This window comes from Choloepus didactylus, chromosome 21, assembly GCF_015220235.1.
Source record: "Choloepus didactylus isolate mChoDid1 chromosome 21, mChoDid1.pri, whole genome shotgun sequence".
Taxonomy (NCBI): Eukaryota; Metazoa; Chordata; class Mammalia; order Pilosa; family Megalonychidae; genus Choloepus; species Choloepus didactylus.
The window spans coordinates 14,959,790-14,968,104 of NC_051327.1; the positions used below are offsets into that span (position 1 = coordinate 14,959,790).

Below are 8,315 nucleotides of genomic sequence, written 5' to 3' on the forward strand. Positions count from 1 at the left end.
AGCAGATACATCCTCCCCGCATCCCATGCCCCAACCCCCCAGTGCATCCCTGCCTGGCACTCCATTTCCCAGACACCCCACTCTCGCAGAGCTGGGATTTCCTTACCCCACTGGCTAAAATTTTAGGCAGACCCCAAATTTCTCAGGTCACTCTTATAAAATACAAATCCTATGGCCATGTTTAGTGCCAAGAATAGTTTCATTCCAATAGTTAATATGCTAGAAGAATATCAAATCAAAACTCATTACATATACAGTTAAACGTTTCTTACCTCCACCTGTACTTGCTTGAGGATGGAAGGCTGCAAAGGAGGGAAGGGCTGGGGAATGAGAGCAGCAGTGGATTCTTCTCTAGTTCCCTCCCAAATGCTGTTGCCCTCCTTCCCCCATCCACAGGGCTGCCCTTGGCTCCTCCCACTGGGGGGGGTGGAGACCCCAGGAAAGACAAAGGTAGGCCTGGCCAGGGCCCCAGTGCTACCTGCAGGTTTCATCTGCCTGGAGCAGAAGCTTTCAGCCAGCTCTCTCTCAGGGCTCATTTGTGGGTCCCTCCAAGTTTCCCCCAATCCCTCCTGGCTGCCGCTCCCTTAACAGAACAGGGATCCCTTGGGCAGGCTGTTTACAGCCCCAGACCCTCCAGCTGCTTTCTGCTGAATTTGTCTCTCCTTCTCAGGAGGTTGTCCTTCCTGCAGGGTCCAACTCTGGGCCAGGGGAAGTGTGGTCGCCGTCTGTGCGGGCACACAGGCTCCCGGGCAGCACCTCTCTTTATTCTCCAAGCCAGCAGGGAAACATCACTTCAGGAAACTGTAACAAGCTTTTGGAGGGGCCTCCTTGAACTTGCTCTCCCTAAACACCCCACCTGTTCCCCATGCACCTGAGCTGGACTCACAACCCACCACTGTTTCCTGGACTTGACCTCTCCCACTGTGACCCTTTTTTGGGGGGAAGGGGGCGACTCATTGGGCTAGAGTTGTCTGCTGACTTTGGCGTTCTAGACCACTCCCAAGCATTCTAGAATCTCACTTGAGAATGTAAAGTGCTGGCCACTTATGGTTTTGTTCTCTGTCTTTGGAGCTTCTGCTGAAATCAAATCAGAAAACAGTCCCATTTTAATACCCTGTGACCTACAAAAACACATCCTGATTTACAAAAATATGCCCCAAATATTTACAAATATATACTAATTTACATAATTATAAGGCAAAACTGAAAAATACTTTATTACAAAACTACTAAAGCTGAACATATGCACTTGTATGACCCAGCAATTCCATTCCTAGGTCTATACCCAAATGAAATATGTACACATATTCATCAAAAACACATAGAAGAACATTTGTACCAGCACAATTCATCATAGTTGCATACTGGAAATTCCCCAAGTGAACACCAACAGAAGAGAAAAATACCTTGTGGTTTATTTATCCAGCCAAGAGAATGAACAAACTACAATGACACACACAAAGATAGATGAATCTGATCAGCATAATGCTGACAGAGGGAAGACTGAAAAGAATCCAAGCTAGGATTCTGTTGATAGAAAGTTCTAAAGCAGGCAACATCAATGTATTGTATTAGAAACCAGGGTAGAGGTAGTGACTGGGAAAGATACAACAGGGGCTTCTAGGATGCTGGTAAGATTCTATTTCGATCTGGGAGCTAGTTACATGGGTGTGTTCATTTTGTAAGAATACATCATGTTGCGCACATCTGATATCAGCAATTCTCCATACTTACATTAGACTTTAATTTAAAAAATAACTTAGAAGAGTGAGTTGGCCACAAGTAGAGAGCATGTGTAGGTGCTGTGAGCCTAAACTGAGCAAGAGGATGGGAGCCAAGCCAGAGACCCCGATGAGGAAGCTTCAGCCCATGCTTCCTGCACAGCCCCATTGACCTCTGAAACTTTTATTTTTCCTGCTTCATTTTTCCCATCACAGCATCCGTCTTCTTCCATCTTCTTAAATGGTGATAGCCTTGGGTCTGCTGCAGAATGATAACAAGGAAAGACCATGGGGTTTTCAAACAAAGTATCTCACTTTGAGTCCCAGCTTTTCTACCTGCTGACTTGGCCTTTGGGAGCAAGTTGCACAATTTCTCCAAGCCTCAGTTTCTCTCTCTCTAAAGGGGGAATAATAGTCCATACTGCAGGGAAAATTAAAAGAGCTAAAGGCTCTGAAAGCACCCTTGAAAGTATAAGGCGATAGGCACATTCTATTTTGCTAATAACTAGTCTTTGCCTTTAGATGAGGGGTTGGGGCCGAAGGTTCAATCACCTGGAGGAGGAAGGAGAACTACGCTTTCTGTAGCAAGATGGGTTTGAATGCCACGGACAGCCAGGCTCTCTCTTCTCTGCACATCCAGACTGTCTTCACTCCAGGGCCTCTCAATCCATCCTCTTCATGGCCCTCCAAGAGAGATGGAGCAAAATGGGAAAATGAATTGCCACTGCTCGCCAATCCCGACAGGAAGAAAGGCACGGCTGCTCCCTTCTCTAAGGTCCTTGCACTTTTTTCAACTGATGATTAATAGAGTTCACTCTAGGCGCAGTCAAGCTCATGGAACAGTGGATAAATAACAGGCAGAGCTTAAGATGCATGTCCTTTGAGTTAATAATTTTAACAGCCAGGCAAATGCTGCGGTTCTCATGGTAACAGGGACCTGTGATATGGTCTCTAATTTGAAAGCATCAGCCTAATATGTACAGATAGCTATCCTACAGGAACGTCTTTCTTTCCCTTAATTGGAACATTTTCAATGAAGTCATGATATGATGCAATTTAGAGAGAAACAATGTAAAGTAGACTAATTTGCTCTAAACACGTCAATGAAATGCACACGTGCAAACGTTCTCTAAGATGATGTGGCTTGTTTTGTGTCATTTGCTTCAGAGCTTTAGTATGGACCTGTGTTACTCACAAAAGTTCCTAAGGCTAAAATCTGCTGTCTTTTCCTGAATTCCTAGACATTTCAAGTGTTTTGTTTTGTTTTGTTTAAGATAAGAATATAGGAAACTTTTATGCTGCAGTTGAGTTAATGTCTGGGATGGGATTTGCCTTCCTTTTTTGATGAGACAGGTAAGACAGAAAATAGCATACTTACTTCGGAAATAGGGATGCTGAAGTCCCCGCCCGCGGGACGATCAACGGAGACTCTGATACCTGTGAGGGAGGAATGGTATGGGACAAGAGACACGAGGAATGACAGCAAGACAGATTTCTGATCAAGCTGCAAAGCTTTATTGAAAAGGCAGGGTATATATGCCCTGGAGGGAGAGGGGGTGGCTAATAGGGACAGGTGGCAGTCTGGGATTGGTGGTAGCTGTTGCTGGGGTTCTGGGATTGGTGGTAGCTGTTGCTGGGGTGGATGGTAGATGGGCGGCTACTTGTTTAGGCGCAAACTCTTGGCACAAACTACTACTTCCGTAAAGAAGGCTGACGCTATTCAAGGTTATTCTTAGCTCTAGCGGCCATGTTGTGCTTCCGGCATTGCTGAAGGTGCAAGCGTCCCAGAAGGTGCAAGCGTCCCCAACAGAAGTCTACTTGTGAAAGAGTCTTGCTGATTTTGTTGAAATAAACCAAGCCAAACAAACAAAACCTTAAAAGTTGGAAATGAATGAAAACTGCCTCTTGGGGAAGGTCAAGTGGACAGCTTAGCCCTGGCTCTTGTAAGCTGGCTCCTACTCAGTTGGCTTCTCCACTACAGTTGTAAGATTTTTTTTCTTTTCCTGAGTAGTTTCCTGTATTTGCACTTGTCAGTTCCCTCCAAACATTCACAGCAGGCCAACCACTTTTCTTCCCAAAGTGATCAAGCCGTCCTTTGATTGTGCTGAAAACATCTTCCCCTGTTGTCTCATTGCTCCTCTTCTTATGTTTGGAAGAGTGGCAGTGCCTTTGCTAAGCTCATTACTTGACTCACCACTATATGGAGAGCTGCTGCAATCATGTGTCCACCCAGCGAAAGTTTCCTACCTCATAATCAGTGCATTATGCTTTCTTCTTTCCACTGATTGCCATGTCCCAGTGTGGCTTTGGCGTCTGCAGTTGTCAAAGTCACATGGGATTCTAGAGACAAGCTCTGTATGATAAGAAAGATTATGAAAGGGGAAAATTGCAAGCCACGCCAGGGTAACTTAGCAAATCTTTTTATGTTGCAGTTCTCAAATGTTTGTATGTTGCAATTCTTTTTTTGCTCCTGAATCTCTTGCATATTACCACCTATTACCGCTGATATCTCTGTGCTTAACAAGTGGAGGTTTAGGAACCAATGCACCTCCTTAAATAAAAAGTCCAACAAAACATACAAAAAAATCCGAGTCAAACTGAAATATTTGAACAAGGTTTAACTAAAGGTGCTCGATGACAAACAAAGCAGAGGCGCAGAATCCCACGAAGGCAAATCTGGGTTTCTGATGCAGTTTGTTCCCAGAGGAAATCCCAGGAAAGAAGAAATAAGGGCCAGAGCCTCCTGCCTCTCCCTTCTGTCTTCTCGTTGGCTCTCCCTACCCCATTTGCAAGGGGAGATAAATGATGCATCAATCACTGGGCCAAGAAAAAACATTTCCTCATGGTCAGGTGAAAGTTTAAGCTCAGACTACATGGGCTGCTGTCTCAAGCAGTCCCCAGCTGCTTTCCAGTGCTCAGTGCCTTGCTAGGGAATGCAAACAACTTCCAAATATAGATACAGGAAACCTTTAAAAAAAAAGCAAAAATCTTAACCAAAAATAATAATAATAATAAATCGCAACCCATTCCAAAGTTAAATTGAAATGGTTTGAGGTCTTCTGCTTTTTGACTGTTTGATTCCATAAGAATGTATTCTTAGTAAAACACTATCAAGTTACGCATATTCCAGAGTTAACCAGGTTTAAATAGCTGGATGAGAAAGGCTTTTTTTTCTGAAACAGATTATACCGTATATATTTATGTCAGAGTGCCATCTGTATTTCCTGGACTAGCAAAACAATTATCCTAAATGTGATACCTGGCCACACTGATATGCAAATTCCTAGTTGTAGTTGTTCTTTTAAAAACTAATATGGTCAATTGTCACAGACCCTACAACTGAAGGGTCAAGGGTCAAGGCCAGGTCAAGCCCAAGGGTCAAGATCAAGGGTCATGACCAATGTCAACAATGGCCCAGACCCTAAACCCAGGGTAAACTCTGAAGCCTGGCTCTGCACGAATATTTTGTTCTCTCAAGGTGTGCACTTGCCCTCTCTGTTTTCTGAACTGAAACCACTCACGCCACTTGATACCTTGAAATGTTTGGCATATCAAGCTGTTAGACCACATCAGACTCTTGCTCTTTGATGGCTCTGTCAAATCTATTTGTAGATGTAATTGGTTATAGTTTCCATGTCCTTAGAGCTGCTAAGCAAGCAGTTTAATTTATCCTAATTCAGAACCTAATTGTCTTGCACTGCTGGCTAATTAAATGTTCAAAGAAGTGATAAATTAGGCAGGTTGATCATTACAGCACAAGTAATTAGCCAGTTGATCTGAAGCCAGCCAGGTTTTTAGGACAGGGCTTGGAAGGGGGCCCGTGCCAAGTGATACGACACATGCATCACGCTGGTGTGTGGGAAGGAGTGTTGGCTGCAAAGTCTTGGACTCCCACCCCAACCATGGACAGGAGTCTTATGGTTCAAGGCTAAGAATTTGCCAAAGCCTTGGGCAGACCGAGGTTCAAGGTAAGGTACATTAGTGCCCGCCTCCCTGCCATGGGGTTTGTGGCACATACACTGAGGAGTGGCCTGGAGCAGGACTGGACCCCTTCAATGGAGTTCTGTGTAGCTGAGGCAAGGAAGAGCTGCCCCTGAATAATTAGAAGTGATTGCTGGACAAAGTCTGGGTCTATGCTTGATGGAACACCTGCTGGGCCTGACCCTGAGCTCTAGGGTCCCAGTGGTTGATTGCTGCAAACAGCGAGACCAAGTCTGAAAGGAGCAAACCCCAGGCTGAGTTTGCTAGACCAACCTTGAGGGGCTGGGCTGTGGTCAATGAGCAGAGGGAGATTTGAATAGGCAGAGATGGCTTCTAGGACCATCCCAGAGGGACAAGCTATGCCCAAATATTCACTGCCACAGGCTACTTGTTAACGGGGCGATTTTCTCCTCAGTAGGCTGTTTCCAGAAAGGGTTACTCTGGCCTCAAAGCAGTAGAGCCTTTGTAGGGACTGAGGAGCACACAGGGAAGATTCTAGTTTCCCTGGAGGCAGCCAGGAGTCTCCTGTAAGGCTGAAGTAAAACTGAACTTCTGTCACCCACACATGGTGCAGGAGGTTGGAAAGCCACGGGATGGCTCAGTCTGGCTGTTGTGCTGAGTTCCGCCTCTACTCAACCTTGACTCTCCACATGGAGCTCGGCTGGTCCTCATGGCGCCCCCTGCTGGAAGCCAAAGACCCGTCACTCCCCGAAGCACCATCAGCTCCGTGCTTGGCAACCCCACGTTTCACTAACAGTCTGGAGCAGCGCCATCCAGTAGAAATAAAATGTGATGTATTTCATTTAAAATACAGGTGTGTTTTAAAAATTTTCTAGTTGCCACATTAAAAAAAAAGGAAAAAGCAAAAAGTGAAATTAGTCTTAATAATATATTTTATAACCCAATATACCTAAAATGCTGTAATTTTAACATGTGACCTATGTAAAAATTATTAATGAGATATTTATAGTCCTCATTTCATCTGAGGTCTTTGAAATCCAGTGTGTATTTTGCTCTGACAGCACATCTGTATTCAGACCAGCTCCATTTTGAGTACTCAGTAGCCACATGTGGCTGCAGTATTGGGGAGCACAAGCCTGGAGGAACGGAAGGAAATACTCCACAGAGCATGTGGTAAGCAGACTGATGTCCTGCCCACCCCCCACCCACCCAAAAAAAGGCTCCCTGTCCTAATCCCTGGAACTTGTGAATATGTTAGATTACCTGGAAAGGGGGGTTTATAGTCACAGATTGAATAATGATTGCAGAGAGGGAGATTATCCTGTATTATCTGGGTGATGCCCATGTAATCACAAGAGTCCTTAAATGTGGAGCAGAGAGTGAGAAGAATCAGCATCACAGTGATGCAATGAGAAAGATTCAACTGGCCATTGCTGGCGTTGAAGATGGAGTGGGGAGGGCATGAAACAAGGAACTCAGGCAGCCTCCAGAAGCTGCAAAAGGCAAGAAAATGGTTTTTCCCTTTGAGCCACCAGATAGGAATGCAGCCCTTTGGACACCTTAAGTTTTGTCCAGTGAGGCCCAGTTTGGCCTTTGGACTTCCAGAACTGCAAGTCAGGAAATTTGCTTTGTTTTATTCCACTAAGTTTGTGGGAATTTGTTATAGCAGCAATAGGAAACTAATACAGGGCAGGACAGCCGATACCTCAACCTTGGGTTCTGGACAGCTCTTCCTAATAGCTCTAGATCTCCGTCCTGCTCTCAGAGTTCCTTCCATTCTCTGAGAATCAGGGGCTGCCAGTCATTCTCCTTTAAACAAAGTAGTACTTAAAAAAAAAAAAAAAAAAAAAAGACAACCCCAACTGGCAGGGCTCCCAACTCCCTGCCTTTCTCTACCCCTGACCATGCTTTCCAGAAAGATCCCTGACTCTGATAGTTCCCTTCTAGTCCCCTACATGACACAGTCCAGACATTGTGGTCTCAGAAGAGTTACCTGAAGGGAGGGAAGCAGAAGGATTTCATGGGCTCCGGAGTTAGTTGGGCAAGTTAGCTGTCTTTTCTGATAATTGAAGCCCCGGAAAAAGCCAAAGCTTTCCCACACCTTCTTCTGGCCTCTGACCTGTTCTTGTTCAGAAGGTACAGCCTGTGGCACTCATTCCAGAATGTATTTCTCCATTCATCTCCAGAAATAAGAACATTCACAGAAATTCTGTCCAGGCCTTGGGCAGATTTCTTTGTACCTTTAATCTATATGACATTCTGTGAGCTTTACCCTTCTGGGTGCCTGAGGAGGTATTTGAAGGGCAGGTACATAGGAGATAAATGTACACATGCAGTCCCCCACCGAGCTAATCTGAAGTCTTGCAAATAATCTTTCACATCTGAAAACAGGGAGGAAGTTTTAGTCACCTGAATGTCTTTTAGAAGAAGCCCTATTATTCTAAGGGGAGGGATCTTTCAATAAACTCAGTTTGGGTAAAAAAGCTGAGGCCCTCTGCAAAGGGCAGGGGTGCCACCTGACTCAGGCAGCAGATAAAGTGGAAAAATCTTCAGTTGAGACCAGGAGAGATTTCTTTTTGCTCTTGCTGCACAGAGCCAGGGAGCTGTTAAGGGACTGTGTGGTTCAGCATGAGACCCTTCTTTATCAGCCCA

The 8,315-nt window shown here is 45.0% G+C and overlaps 1 long non-coding RNA gene across 1 annotated transcript; it reads right to left on the reverse strand.

Annotated features, from left to right (window-relative positions):
- Nucleotides 1-1,392: 1,392 nt before the first annotated feature.
- LOC119518299 lies at nucleotides 1,393-3,219 on the reverse strand. The gene is made up of 3 exons (XR_005213708.1): nucleotides 3,100-3,219; nucleotides 2,274-2,405; nucleotides 1,393-1,983 (listed from the first exon to the last, which is right to left on the reverse strand). It is a non-coding gene; the product is annotated as an uncharacterized LOC119518299 (long non-coding RNA).
- Nucleotides 3,220-8,315: the final 5,096 nt, after the last annotated feature.